The sequence below is a fragment of the Culex pipiens genome, chromosome 1 (assembly GCF_016801865.2).
Source record: "Culex pipiens pallens isolate TS chromosome 1, TS_CPP_V2, whole genome shotgun sequence".
Classification (NCBI taxonomy): Eukaryota; Metazoa; Arthropoda; class Insecta; order Diptera; family Culicidae; genus Culex; species Culex pipiens.
In genome coordinates, this window is record NC_068937.1 from 22,949,457 (window position 1) to 22,964,908 (window position 15,452).

Below are 15,452 nucleotides of genomic sequence, written 5' to 3' on the forward strand. Positions count from 1 at the left end.
TGTCGTTTTTGTCGAAATTTTCGTTTTTGTCGTTTTTGTTGTTTTTGTCACTTTTGTCGTTTACTTCGTTTTTGTCCGTTTACTTCGTTTTTGTCCGTTTTTGTCGTTTTTGTCGTTTTTGTCGTTTTTGTCTTTTTGTCGTTTTTGTCGTTTTTGTCGTTTTTGTCGTTTTTGTCGTTTTTGTCGTTTTTGTCGTTTTTGTCGTTTTTGTCGTTTTTGTCGTTTTTGTCGTTTTTGTCGTTTTTGTCGTTTTTGTCGTTTTTGTCGAAATTTTCGTTTTTGTCGTTTTTGTCGTTTTTGTCGTTTTTGTCGTTTTTGTCGTTTTTGTCGTTTTTGTCGTTTTTGTCGAAATTTTCGTTTTTGTCGTTTTTGTTGTTTTTGTCACTTTTGTCGTTTACTTCGTTTTTGTCCGTTTACTTCGTTTTTGTCCGTTTTTGTCGTTTTTGTCGTTTTTGTCTTTTTGTCGTTTTTGTCGTTTTTGTCGTTTTTGTCGTTTTTGTCGTTTTTGTCGTTTTTGTCCGTTTTTGTCGTTTTTGTCGTTTTTGTCGTTTTTGTCTTTTTGTCGTTTTTGTCGTTTTTGTCGTTTTTGTCGTTTTTGTCGTTTTTGTCGTTTTTGTCGTTTTTGTCGTTTTTGTCGTTTTTGTCGTTTTTGTCGTTTTTGTCGTTTTTGTCGTTTTTGTCGTTTATATCGTTTATATCGTTTATTTCATTTTTATCTTTTGCCTTTCTTACTAAAGAAAGGTATAGTGTTTGCTTTTGGCTCCGACTCCAATTCAAGCTTCGTTCTCAAATCATTTCTCGAGAAATATAAATTCGAAAAATTTGCAAAAAATCATGGACGATCGATTTTCGACGTCCGATCTATTGACAATGACAGAATTGGTCTACCTCCAATATCCGAATTTTGGCGCTTAATTTACTGTAGAGCACGCGTGACGTCCGTGTGTGGTAAAAAAGTGCTCAATTTTGTGGTAGGGGGTTTCTCAGAGCCCACATTATGGATTTAAGCTCTCTTGGGCGCATTTGAAAGGGGATGTGCTGAACCTGAACCAGTTCCATACCAAATTTGAATTTATCCATTTTTTATGGGGACTCGGAGTGTGTTTTCACCAAATCAGGCGGTTTTCAAATGAAAATTCGGTCAAAAATTGAAGTTTTGAAATCGTTTATTTATCCAAAAAATTGCATTTTTCCAGCCCTACATCCTCCCAAATTTTCATCCACGTCGGTAATGTGGTTCTTGATTTACAGCTTGTGGACTAATTCACTGTGAGGGGGAAAAACCCCTAAAAAAGGTAAAAGCCAACTTTCACCAAATGCCAAAACTATTCCTTTGGCATTTTATCTAAATTTTTTTCTCCACATCATAATCTAGACCATACTCGATGTTCTGAAACAAATTTGACCTCATTCGGATTTACCGTTCAGATTTTAGAAAATTTCCATTTTTGCCTTTCTTACTAAAGAAAGGTATAGTGTTTGCTTTTGGCTCCGACTCCAATTCAAGCTTCGTTCTCAAATCATTTCTCGAGAAATATAAATTCGAAAAATTTGCAAATAATCATGGACGATCGATTTTCGACGCCTCGTCGACATGTTAAGTTGAGCTTCACATGCAGACGCGAGCAATGCTGGCGCGTGATGCTGGCGCGTATAGAGTTTTGATACTAGATTACCCCCTTTTAGTGCAAGTTGCTTTATCGATTGCTAGTTCATCACACATCGCCTATCATTATTTTCTATGCTAAGCTTCAGTGAACGCAAACTAGACGCAAGCAGCTATCTGTTCTGAAGCCTCATGCTCATTCTTTTGCCTTTCTTTTTTGTTTTGCTCATTCTCTGATCGAACTCTGAGCGAACGAATTTCTGGGAAGCGTCCAAGCTTCCCATGTGCCAGTGACAACGCACATCGCGGGTTTGGTTTTCTAGCTTCGGTACTAGCCTTTTTGTGTATTAGTATTTTTGTTCATCGTACCAGCGCACCAAGGTGGTTTATTCGGTACGTTTGCGTTTGTCGTAGCGAAGTCCCACCGAGCGCTCAGCCGTTGTATGCTTCCCAATCCCAAAAACGCCTAAATGCATACTACATACTCATGCATACTTATTGAAAGCTCACAATTTTGCCTAACGCCTAAATGAAAGTTTAGTGAATTACAGTAGGCGTTTCAAAGCTTTCAAGAACATTTATGCGGCTTTACCGTTACATCGTTGTTTACAACACGGAAAATTCTCGGGTGTTGAAACACTTTCTGCTAGTCATTTTGTAACCACTTTAACGCATTGGAGCAAGACGGAATTATTTTGTTTTCTCGTTAATTTTTAATATTTTGAAAAGTGCAAAAAAACACTCAGAGAATACGAACAGTTTAGCGATATGCAGAAAACATTACGAACATCGCAAATTGTGAGCTTATTCTCTGTCTCAAAAACAATGTGTTCTGATTTAAAAAATCGAAAATGCTTGTGTGCGAGCACAGTTTACAACCGGCCATGGCAAATGGGGCAAAAACTAGCGCTTTTCAGTTATATGAAAAAATATGGTTGAGTTTCGAATTGTATTATGAATGGACCATTCTTTATTTTGCTATTTCTTTGAAAAAAAATCAACTGCCGTTAACTTCCTTTTGTAAGAAAGGCTCTATCTCACCCCAGGTGGGATTAAATCGGGTTTTTTGTCGTTTATTTCGTTTATTTCGTTTTTATCGTTTATTTCATTTTTGTCGTTTTTATCGTTTTTGTCGTTTATTTCGTTTTTGTAGTTTTTTTATATCTTTTTTGTTATTTATCGTTTGTCATTTATTTCGTTTTTGTCGTTTTTGTCGTTTTTGTCGTTTTTTGTCGTTTTTGTCGTTTTTGTCGTTTTTGTCGTTTTTGTCGTTTTTGTCGTTTTTGTCGTTTTTGTCGTTTTTGTCGTTTTTGTCATTTTTGTCGTTTTGTCGTTTTTGTCGTTTTTGTCGTTTTTTTGTTGTTTTTGTCGTTTTTGTCATTTTTGTCGTTTTGTCGTTTTTGTCGTTTTTTGTCGTTTTTGTCGTTTTTGTCGTTTTTGTCGTCTTTGTCGGTTTTTTCGATTTTTTCGTTTTTGTCGTTTTTGTCTTTTTTGTCGTTTTTTGTCGTTTCTGTCGTTTGTAACGTTTTTGTCGTTTTTGTCGTTTTTGTCGTTTTTTGTCGTTTCTGTCGTTTGTAACGTTTTTGTCGTTTTTTTGTTTTTGTCTTTTTTGTTATTTTCGTCTTTTTTGTCATTATTGTCTTTTTGTCTTTGTGTTTACGTTTTTAGTTTTTTACGTTTTTACGTTTTTACGTTTTTACGTTTTTACGATTTTTACGTTTTTACGTTTTTACGTTTTTACGTTTTTATGTTTTTACGTTTTTACGTTTTTACGTTTACTTTTTTACGTTTTCACGTTTTTACGTTTTACGTTTTTACGTTTTTACGTTTTTATGTTTTTACGTTTTTACGTTTTTACGTTTTTGCGTTTTTACGTTTTTACGTTTTTACGTTTTTACGTTTTTACGTTTTTACGTTTTTACGTTTTTACGTTTTTACGTTTTTACGTTTTTACGTTTTTACGTTTTTACGTTTTTACGTTTTTACGTTTTTACGTTTTTACGTTTTTACGTTTTTACGTTTTTACGTTTTTACGTTTTTACGTTTTTACGTTTTTACGTTTTTACGTTTTTACGTTTTTGCGTTTTTACGTTTTTGCGTTTTTACGTTTTTACGTTTTTACGTTTTTACGTTTTTACGTTTTTACGTTTTTACGTTTTTACGTTTTTACGTTTTTACGTTTTTACGTTTTTACGTTTTTACGTTTTTACGTTTTTACGTTTTTACGTTTTTACGTTTTTACGTTTTTACGTTTTTACGTTTTTACGTTTTTACGTTTTTACGTTTTTACGTTTTTACGTTTTTACGTTTTTACGTTTTTACGTTTTTACGTTTTTACGTTTTTACGTTTTTACGTTTTTACGTTTTTACGTTTTTACGTTTTTACGTTTTTACGTTTTTACGTTTTTACGTTTTTACGTTTTTGCGTTTTTACGTTTTTACGTTTTTACGTTTTTACGTTTTTACGTTTTTACGTTTTTACGTTTTTACGTTTTTACGTTTTTACGTTTTTACGTTTTTAGTTTTTAGTTTTTAGTTTTTAGTTTTTAGTTTTTAGTTTTTAGTTTTTAGTTTTTAGTTTTTAGTTTTTAGTTTTTAGTTTTTAGTTTTTAGTTTTTAGTTTTTAGTTTTTAGTTTTTAGTTTTTAGTTTTTAGTTTTTAGTTTTTAGTTTTTAGTTTTTAGTTTTTAGTTTTTAGTTTTTAGTTTTTAGTTTTTAGTTTTCAAATAAATTCTTTTTGGTGGATTTTTTTCCAAAATTCAACCCACCTCCCCTACCGAGCAGCAAAATAACGCTAGAATAATAGCATTTCCCAGCCGAGACCGAGACAAAAAGGATTTCATTCGCTCAGCTTCACCCTCCTCAGCATCCCTCTTGCGTAGTTTTCACCCCAAACTAGGGAGGGGTCGTCGCAGGGGGGTGGAGATGGGCGAGGGTGATGGAAATTAAATGAGATTGTTATTGTTATTTATTAGCACTTAATATAGGACGTATTAGGTAGATTATCTGCGTGATATTCCCTCTCTCTCTCCTTCTCCCTCTAACTTCAATTGTGTTCCGTCAATTTTCCCCGGGTTTTTCCGGCGTCACGATAGAGGATGAAGGGGGAGGGGGTGGAACATTTTCCCCTTCTTGACTGCTTCCGTCGTCGGTCGTCAACACACACACACACTCACACTCACATAATGGATTTGTCAGTTTTACGGATGTGCTTCAATTTGGCTTTTCTTTTGTGGGTGAGCTGATTGAAGGCATCTCCGGCTATTGTTGAGTCGAGGTTTCGCCCCCTAACTTAAGGGATTTAAGTGAGTCTCCGTGTGCGTGTACATTTGACAGACACACACTCGCACTCTTATTTGAACTTAACCACATTGGGTGCAGTTGGTTGGACGAAGCATATGGGATCGCTCACGTGGAGTTGTAAATTGTCCCGAGTCAGGAAGTTTGAACATGAGAAAGAGATCTGGTGAACGACACACATCAAAAGGAAGTTTAAAGTGATTTGTCCTTATGTTGTATTATGATCAAATGGTGCTGATTAGCCAGCCCTTCTCCCTTGCGAGCACATGTTCATGTTCAGGGAAGTGGCGGAAGAAAAAGGGTGGATTATTTTGTGAGTAGTCGATAATGTGTGCAGATGATGACGATGAAGAGATTTATCCGTAGAGATATGAAATTTGAGACGGATTTTTGGTGAAAATAAGGATATCTGAAACAGTTTGGAAGTTTCAAGCAAATTGTCGAAATCGATTTTCTTCAGCCTATTTCTCTAGTTTCAAGGTTCCCCCTGACATTATTCCAAAAAAAAACCTTAATTGGTTTCCCTCGAGCTCCTCTCCAAATTCCGCTAAACGAATTACGCCGATCAATTGAGAACCTACCACCACGGTCAACCGAAATGTTAACCGTGGAAAAGCCCATCTAATCCTCCCCTAAAACTCAGCCAATTTCACCCGAAAATCGTCACTAACTGTCGCCACCACCGGGACGACGGTCAATAATCTGTTAAAAAGTCCTATTACGGACGTCCTTCCGCCGAGGAGGAAGCCGCAAAAGTGGACATGTTTTTTGTTTGGCCCCAAAAACAAAATCCCAAACAAGCGGCCACAATTCATTACGTAAAAAGGTGGCCCGTTCACACGCACCGTGTAACGGCTGACAGTTGACGCGGCGGGCCAGTGCTGCCAGACAAATCCGCTCCATTAAACAACAACAAAGCCGAGGGGGTGCGATATGGGTGGGAGTGACGGATTCGGCGCCATAGAACAGCTTTGGAGATTTGAAATCTTCAAAAAAGACAGGTTTTTGTTTTGTAAACAAAGCATTTTTCAATTATTTTTTTCTGTGGAATTGTTACAAAAAAGCTGGTAACACTGCTTTGTTTGAGGTTATGGTTACTGCTCGTTTGACAGATCTACGAAGAAATTGTTGGCTGACATGTTTTCTTAGATCTGTCATGTAGCATGAAAACGTGAATATCGCGATTTTTACGTCACGAACAATGAACAAGATTCCTTGAAATCTGTTCATCTGGTCGTGAACAAAATTCATGATTTAAGGATTTCAAAATACATTATTGCAGTCGAAAATATTTCAATCTGAATAAACAAACACGATTACGTGACCAGTTTTCATAAAATCATGAACTAAAGTCATGAAAACTTGAATCGGTGCCATGATTTGCATTAATCCCTTATTTCATGATAGTTGATTTAAATTTAATGAAATAAATTTAGGTCTCATTTCGTCATAATTAAATGGCTTAAATTAAGGCCAGAACCGATAACCGGATTGCCTGAGGACGCTACGCTGTCATCCTAATGTCACTGAAAAGCAACGAAATGTTATGTAATGGAGTACCCGCAGTCGAGCAGTTTTTGACAGTTCGCTCCATAAGAAATACATTGTAGAAAAAAGCAAAAACTGCTCGAATGGAAATGCTCCATTGACAATCAACCACCAGAATTTGACTAATTTGGGGTCACTGAACTTGAAAATAATGTTGAGTAATAATTAGAAAATACAAAATTATTAGAATTAGAATTAGAAAATACAAAAAAATACTGTTTTCATGACTCGATTATCCAAATTTTATTTTAAGAACTTCGAATAAAAGTTCAGAAAATCATTACTTCGGAAAATCAAGTCTAGGTTATTATATAATAGACAAAGTAACAATTTTTTTCAAATTTAATTATCTTATTTTTTTTTGTTTTTAGGATTTTTCAAAGCCATGCTCGACATGCGTCACAAATTTCTCACTCCCTTACTATCAATTTGCCCTTTCCTTAACTCTCTATTTTCGCATTTTCTATTTTCTTCAATATAATTCTTCATTTTTTATCCCCCTCTCATACACTCGAGCTGCCTCAATAACTCTCTTAATTCCATTCATTTACCATTTACCGTCACTCTCTTTGCCTCATCTCACTCTTTCACTCAACTTAACTTGCTTACTTTTTCTCTCTTTCTGTCTCATATTTGGTCAATCTCATTCACGCACTCACATTTTCTCTAATATTGTGTAGTCTCTCACGCTCACTGATTATCTTCCAAACTCACTCACTAACATACTAACTTTTTCTCTCTCACTAACTTATTTTCTTTTCTCTTACTCACTGACTAACTTTTTCTTCTAATTTTTTTTTCACCCTCCCTCACTGTCTCGTTTTTTCTCAGTTACTCATTTTTTTCAAACTCACTAATTGCATCGTTCTCGCTAACTCATGTTTTGTCTTTCTCATCAACTCATTTACATTTTCTCTAAACATTGCAATTCACTGAAATCAACTTTTTCCTTCCTCACTCACTCGCAAATTGATATTCTCTATCACACTCGCTCAAATCCACTTTCTGGTTCCTCACTCATTCTCAGTTTTGCTCACTTACAAAATAACTTCTCTCACGCATTATTTTTTTTTGGCATTCTCACTCACGTTCATTGTCAATCAATCAATCACAATTACTCATTTTCTATCAAACTCACCTTAACAAACTAAGCTTAAGCTTTTTTTCTCTGTCTCTGTCACTCAGTTCTCTCCAGCTCATGTTTTGTCTCTCTCACTCACTCACTTACTTTTTCACTAAAGTTTGAAACTCACTCAAAGCCGTTGTCTCGATCCTCACTCAAGCTCAATTAATTCATTCTCTGTCAAACTACATCTGTGGACATCTTTTATGTTTGAAAAAAAGGTGTAATTTAACCTCTGTAAATGTGTAATTTTACCACTTTTCTGGTGTAATGTCACTTTTTCAGTCTAAATTGAGGTAAAATTACATCATAAAAGAGGTAATATTCAACCTTCAATAATTACAGCTTCCAAATTTACATTATTTTTTTCTGTGTAAATATCTTTTTTTCTCTCACAAACTCATTTTCTGTCTTTCTCCCACTCCCACGCATACTTTGTCACTTAAGCCAATGCAACCCAAACCCGCCTCTAGAAGGACTCCGATTTAAAAATTCGTCAAAAATAATAATAAGTACACTGAAAAAAAATCATGGAAATATTCCATCTGGGAAGGGGTACATCTTTTATGTCAGAAAAAAAGGTGTAATTTTACCTCTGGAAATGTGTAATTTAACCTCTTTTCTGGTGTAATTTCACTTTTTCAGTCTAGATTGAAGTAAAATTACATCGTAAAAGAGGTAATATTGAACCTTCGAAAATTACAGCTTCCAAATTTACATTATTTTTTACTGTGTATGCAGTAATTTTTGCAATGTATCAGACGCAAAAAAATTGTAAGCATTTTTTTTACAATTTAAATGATAATGATATCGTTCTATAAAGTGAAAAATGAGCAAAAAATTTAAATAGTTGCTGTAAAAACATTGGAAAACTAGACAGGCAAAGGTAATAATGATAGGAGAAGGTAGAATAAGCTAAATACTATCAGAAACAAACATAAAATAAGCAAGATAATTACAAATCAAAACACTAAAAATCAAACAATAATAATATAAAAAAAGAGAAGTTATGTTTTTCGTAGAAAAAAAAAGTTGCTCAAAATGACCTCCACAGCACGAAACAAAAATAAAAAAAGAGCAGTACCCAAGTAACATTTAAGGCTTTATCAAAGCTGTCACAACCGCTATAAAACCTATCAGCCAAAACCAACATTAAAACCCCTTAGTCGTAACAACATCCCCAGAACCTTGATAAACCCCACTTGAAACCCAAAAGGACCTCCGCAAAAGGTTGTTACGGCCTATTTATAAAACCTACACAGGAGTTCAAGGCTTTACAGCTGAATCCTAACAACATCCTCAAAGCCTTGATAAAACCTTTGTTAAAACCTAGTCAGGAGTTATGGAAAAATGACATTTCATACGTCTTCAAACGTCTTATGCCAAATAGGTTTTATTTTGACAAAAATAAGTCTTCGTCTTGCCAAATGAAATTATGGAGATGGTTGTCTAAAATGGCGATGATAAATAATAGATATTAGAGGTAATCCAAATAATTTGAAAGCTTATTTCTCGCAATTGATGGCTCAAATTCGGCTGCGGTTGAAATTTTATTGATAAATGTAGGGAAGATAGAGCCAAAAAATTCAACTCGCTTCATAAAAAATCAATATTTTGTAATCATAGCTTTTAATGTTAAAAAATATTTGATTGCAATTCTTTGAAAAAAATGTTCAAAATATTTTAAAAAATCTATCGCTATATTAATCATACCAGAAATTCAGCATAAATGTGTGTTTTCATCAAATTTAAATCAAATTTTTCAGTTTTCTATTTTTTCAATCAAGATGGCGGTCAATCATATTCAATCAGAGCACGCGTTTAACGCCATATTTATGCACTGCTATTTGGCCGCGATAAATGCTCTTTTAGGAGCTTATGGTTTTAAGTGAGCTTTTTACATGCCTTATGGCACTTGACAGCTACAACACCCTAGGTTTTAACAAAGTATGCGATAACACCGTTTGGCATGGCATTGCCATCTGGTTTTTAAGCCTCTACTAAAACTTTCATAAAACTTTATTGAAAGCCAGTTAGCTTTTATTTCCACCCGGTTTTATGTCCGAAGCATAAAACCCTGTTAGAACCTATTAATTAGCTCTTGCTTGTTGGTTGCGATGAATGCCCAAATAAAACTATTAAGCAATCAAGATGCTACAATAAAACCTCGATAAAACTTGGTGGTGGCTAGTTGGTTTTAAAAATGTTGCTTGGGTAGTGGTTCGCAAAACGGCCTCAATTTTGAACTGTCAAAGTGGAACCAATTTACTGTTCGCCAAAAATTAGAGAGTATTGTTTTCGATCATTATTATTTTTTTGTTTGTTGAAATGAAAAATGTGTGGCAGATCCTCAAGGAGTTGGAGTCAAGAACTCTTATAAAAGTTGAAGGCAAGATCGTCATTGTTAATAATTTTGAATGGAAGTTGTTTATGGAGTCGATGTGGGTATATCCATCCAGAAGTTGTCTTTATTGTTTGATTCCGTTTGCAAACCTGATTTAGTGAAAATCTTCTCTGTTTGTTGGATCAGCTTCGCTAGAATTAGCGATGTTTTTTCGCTGGACCAGGAAGAGCTGCAGGATTCCAAAATCAGCCAGGGAATTTATCTGCGACATCGCAGAATGACACTCTCGCCGCAGTTCTTCGTCACCCGTAAAAAAAATCTCTTCCAATCGATCAAAACACGACCATTTTTCAGCAAAAATGTCAAAAACTAGACAAAATAAAATTATTTTAAAACAGCTCATTTACCAGTAAGAAAAAAGTCATGCTTGTGCTTGAACAGCCTGCTACTTTGTAGATGTAAACAAAGTGGGATCATTCGAAAATCACGTTACGCATTCTCTCTATTCATCACCCAGGTAAAAACGATCAAAAATGGAAAAAGTGTTAACAGCCATGGGAAAACATAAAATAAGCAAGATAAATGCAAATCAAAATACTAAAATTTAAACAAATAAAAAAAATAAGAGTAGCTATGTTTTTCGTAGAAAAAAAAGTTGCTCAAAATGACCTCCTAAGCACGGAAAAAAATAAAAAAAAATGGCAGAAGAGGGTTAATTTTATTACACACTCACTCTCACAGTCTCGTTTACTCATTCTTGATTGATCAAGATTACTCGTCAACGAGGAATACCAAATTATCGAGACATACTGGCATCATTTAATGGCAATCTCTAGTGCATCGATCCCGCGAATTTCGGGGACAAAATTTCCGGGATTTTTTTTCAAAACCGGGAATTCCCGAATCCCGGGAATTTTCATATTTTGTCACGGTTTTCCGGAAATTTAAAAAATATATGTTAACAGATCCACAATATTTTCTACGTTATTTTTTTTTTAAATGCTCGATTATTCACGTATATTAATGATTTTCAATTTAAAAAAAATTAAAAATATCAAATCATGACAAATTTTACGAATTATGACAGCTACTTTTTTGCCTAAGGTTAAGATTTTTATGATTGTTTTTAATTAAAACAGGAACAGAACTAAACAATTAGATCGCCGATTGCTCTACAATCTCTTGTTCCTGTTCTGACTGTAGTCCCAATTTTCCCAGTTGACGATAGTGCTTTAAAGATAATTTATAAATTATGTTTTTGAATGAAACCTGAAATTCTAAACTTATCTAATATTTTACACTGAATGACTGATTTTTGTTTTCATTTCCAAACAATTTTGTTAAGCTTTTCCAATCATGTCACCAAGAACAATTGATTAAAGAATAATATTTAAGTGGCCTATTTATTTACAGTGGATAACAAATTGTGGTTTATTTAATAAACATAGCCCCACAAAAACAAAAAAAAACCTATTTTCATTTAAGCTGTCTAAAAACTGCTGTCCTTGTTCAGATTGAAGTTAACATTATCACCAATTACAGTATATAGCTTATTCTATGGGCTTTATGACTGTTTTAAAAATATCACCGGTTTCCGGAAATTCCCTGGATCTTAAACATTTTTTTTTTTTCGTTTCCCGACAAATCCGGTAAAATTGGAACCCCCAGCAAGCTCACACAATCGCTGGATCTCTCTTAGGATTCTTGTAGAATTTGTTGAACTTTACAAATGATTCGAAAAACATATTTTAAAAAATTGTTTCGACCATTTCGCATTCCCACTTGTTATGAACGTGAACAAAGTTCGTAACTCCAGGAATAATTTTCAGGAATTTATTTAATCCATGGAGGCATGACAAATTAAGTTAAAGTCATAAAATCCAGAATCCATTTCTTTTTATAATGTGATAATGATTAATTTATGATTCAAAAGTTTTTACAGTCGTAAATTCAAGAAAAAAAAATCATGCATTGTGTTATTCACAAATTCATGAGAGTTTTACATGAAAAGCTTCACAAAAATTCTCAAAAGCAGTCACCTCACAAAACAACCCTCCGGAAACGTCAAACGCTAACGAGAACCTGTGGCAGCGCCATCTCCACATGACAGCCTGACAGAGCTGTCACGCTCAACGGCGCGAGCCGTCACCGGCGGCCTACTGAGGTGCGAGCGAAAAAATCAATTACCAATCGTTAAACTTCATAACGCATAATTTGAACAGAGCGCTCTTTATGAAACTGGAGCACACGATGTAAAATGCCCGAAAAATTAATGAGGCGCTTCGTGGAAAAATATCGAGTCGGCTTCTTGGAGGAGGAGGACGTAGGCAACGGAAGTGTACCATAGGCCTCAAAGGGCCGTCTTCCTCAATACGGGCGCCCAAATCGACGACGTTAGGAAGCCATTTGTTTATGCATGTATTATGAAAAAAATACTTGCGCTCCACCGTTGAGTACAAAGGGAAAATACGGAAGGTGTTCAAGCGGAAAGTGTTAACATTGGTATTATATCAATATATGATGAAGTGAGTTGGTTTCCACTCAACAACAGCGCAAATAGATTTGTTCGGATCGGCGGGAAAAATCAAACTAGGGTGGGTAGAAAAACTTGAAGCAAAACTATAAACATTTGAAATCGGTAAACGGTGCGACGACGACGAAGGCGACGCGTGTTCCGGGGCCACAAATTGACGTATCAACGACGCTGGCAACACGTGTTCGCACGGGGGGTATGTAAACAGAGCCCGGGCGACGCTCCGTGTAACGGAGCCGTTAGGTTCCGGACGTAAGGATTTCGTTTGCCCCAAAAATCGGTAAAATGCTTCCGTTCTAGGTCGCATTATTTATGTAAATTGGTCGGGGCGATTTGTTCTACCGCGTGACTTTCTTAAATCAAAAAAAGTTTGGTTTTCTGACAGCTCGATACACGGTGAAAATAAAATACCACAAAAATGAGTTCAAGCTGGGTTACTTGTTCAAGTCTCCCTGTCTCAAATCACTTTTTGTCATCTTCCAAAAACCGCGTTCGCCACCGCCTCGGGGTCACAATTCCGACCGGTCATCACACAAGCTTCCGTCTGCCATCCGTCGACAATATTCAAAAACTTGACCCCCTACCCTCGAAGCACAAAAAACCCTCAAATCCGTCCGTTCCGCCCCGACACTCAGGCCCGATTGACGCGCGATCAATCAGCGATTATTTCCAATCATCGTTTTCTTGCCCTGAAAATATATTATAAACGCTCTTCGGAGGCCACTCCGGTTCCGCGGATCCTTTGCCCACAAAACGACTCCTGCGGAATCGGACAATAGAATTCCTCCTCCTGCTCCAGGCTCCAGCACCCGCGGAGCAGCGATTCTTTGAAGTTTCCTCCGGGAGGAGACACAAAAGGCCGCTGCGCTCCTGCCGCGTTAATGATCTTCACTTGATCGCCGAAAGTGTGTTGTTGCCGGTATTGTTGTGAATTTATCGTCGATTTGATCGATGCCACTGGCCGGCTTCCGTGCCGGGACCTCCCGTCGTCGGGGTGTTGACGGGTTCAGAGGGGTTGCGAGGGATTTGGGTTTGGCTTTTGGGTCGATTTTGTGATCATATTTCTTGAAAGCTTGGAATTATCGCACTTGTAAACATAGTTTGGCAATGTTTGGACGATCTGCAGGTTTGTTTTGGTTGAATTTTGTCATCATATTTCTTGAAAGCTAAGAATTTTAGCACTTATAAACACTACTTACCAGTTTGTCGACCGAACTGAGATAAACTGTCAAACTGTGAGTGCCCAGTGAGCTTGACTTGTAACGAATCAATGTATGGTTGCAGCGATTGCAAGAGATGTCAACCGACAAGTGCCCAGTGAGTTTCATGCGTTGCGAATAAACACTAAAACTGATTAAAAATGCACTTTTCGTCGAAAATGTTGACGACCGACGAAACGATCTTGACGCAGCGACCCGAAGTAGGTTTGTTTTGGTTCGATTTTGTAATCATATTTCTTGAAAACGTGGAAAAGTCACACTGATAAACACAATTTTACATTCCACGACGATTCAAAGTGTTATTTTGGCCAAATTTTGTCATCATATTTCTTGAAAGCTTGACATTTTTGCACTGGTAAACACAACTCACCCAAGGTTACTGTAAGAAAGGTTGGGCTGAAAACGTGTTGGTTTAGTATTAGTAAGCAAAAAAGTGTCAACATTTGCGATGCTTCAAGTGATGACGTCACAACGCTCTCGTTTCTTATGGATAGTATACGAAATTGAATGAAAATTTGAATAATTTTTAATTAAACGGCGATTTTTGAGATAAACTGGATTAAAGGAATAAAAAGCAGATACATACACTTGTTGAAAGAATTAAATGAGGATTTCTTTATTACAAAAATATAAATAAATTGATTTAATTTTCGACTGCAATAAGAGTAGCTTTTAGACGTGCGCGACTTCGACCAGCTCGGAGTCGAGACAGACCGGGGACCGCCCCTCAGCGTCACCTTCGACGAGACGGATTTGGTGGATGCTCTTCTTCGATTTGGATTTAACTTCTTCCTGCGGGATTCGGCTATGCGGATCACAGCCCCAATTGCAGATGGACTTGCTTGTAATGCATGAAATCACGCCGCTGGCATAACCATCTTCGATGTAATCTTCCGGCTCGACCTGGGTCTACTTATCTTTGACCTCCTGCACGCGACTGCCCATCCTTTTAACCTCTACCAGGCCGCGATCGTGTTGTTGATTTTGGTGGCCATTTTGCTTCAACTCCGGCATCGACATGCCCAGCTCGCGGGTCACCTCGTCGAACACTTCGTCCCGTTTGGCCAGAACGGGGTGGTCCGGATGGGACCGGTTTTAGATGACTTCCGGTCGTGGACCAGCTGGGTGAGCTGCATGCGATTGTTGGCCGGATGTGGTTCCACTTCTTCGGGCAGAAGTTTGCGGTGGTGGAGTGGACCCGGTTGCCTGAGCTGGTCGGGAATTTTTGATCCACATTTTATCCAGAAGTAGAAAAAATTTGCTCCACCGGCGAATGCTACAAGTAGCTGGTTGAGTTGAACGTCCGACGCGTCAGAACCCCAGCGTTTCCGGTGGAAAATGTCGATCAAGCTGCACCACATTTTCAATTCCGTGGCAAGTTTCTGTGGCAAGCACGATCTCGCTGGTACGACTGCCAGTGACCATCTTGCATTCCAAAGCACCGAACGACATCATCCTCGTCATCGCTGCCAACCTCCTGCTTAATGGCCACCATCTCTTCCACGTCCTCCCACTCGAATCCAGCCTCGACCGCTCCTTGTTGACCCTTCACAAACACCGTCTCCGGCAGGTAACGACTTACGCCAACATCCTCCTCCTGCTGCGGTTCGAGTAGCTCTTCCATCGTGCCGGACCAAACCCGGTCACTCCACCAAACGTCGGCCGTTCAAAACTTCAATTGGACTGTCTGCACAGGTTCCGGAACTCGTCGACAAAGTGAACCGTCTCGACGCAGTTGGTGCACGCCGCGGTGTGTTAGTCCTGCCACGTTACGTACAC

The 15,452-nt window shown here is 37.2% G+C and overlaps 1 protein-coding gene and 1 pseudogene across 1 annotated transcript in view; both read right to left on the minus strand.

Annotated features, from left to right (window-relative positions):
• LOC120420190 (iron-sulfur cluster assembly 2 homolog, mitochondrial) overlaps positions 1 to 15,452 on the minus strand; it is a 454,760-nt gene that overhangs the window by 263,099 nt on the left and 176,209 nt on the right. The window lies entirely within an intron of this gene.
• Positions 14,317 to 15,098, minus strand: LOC120420199 (uncharacterized; annotated as a pseudogene).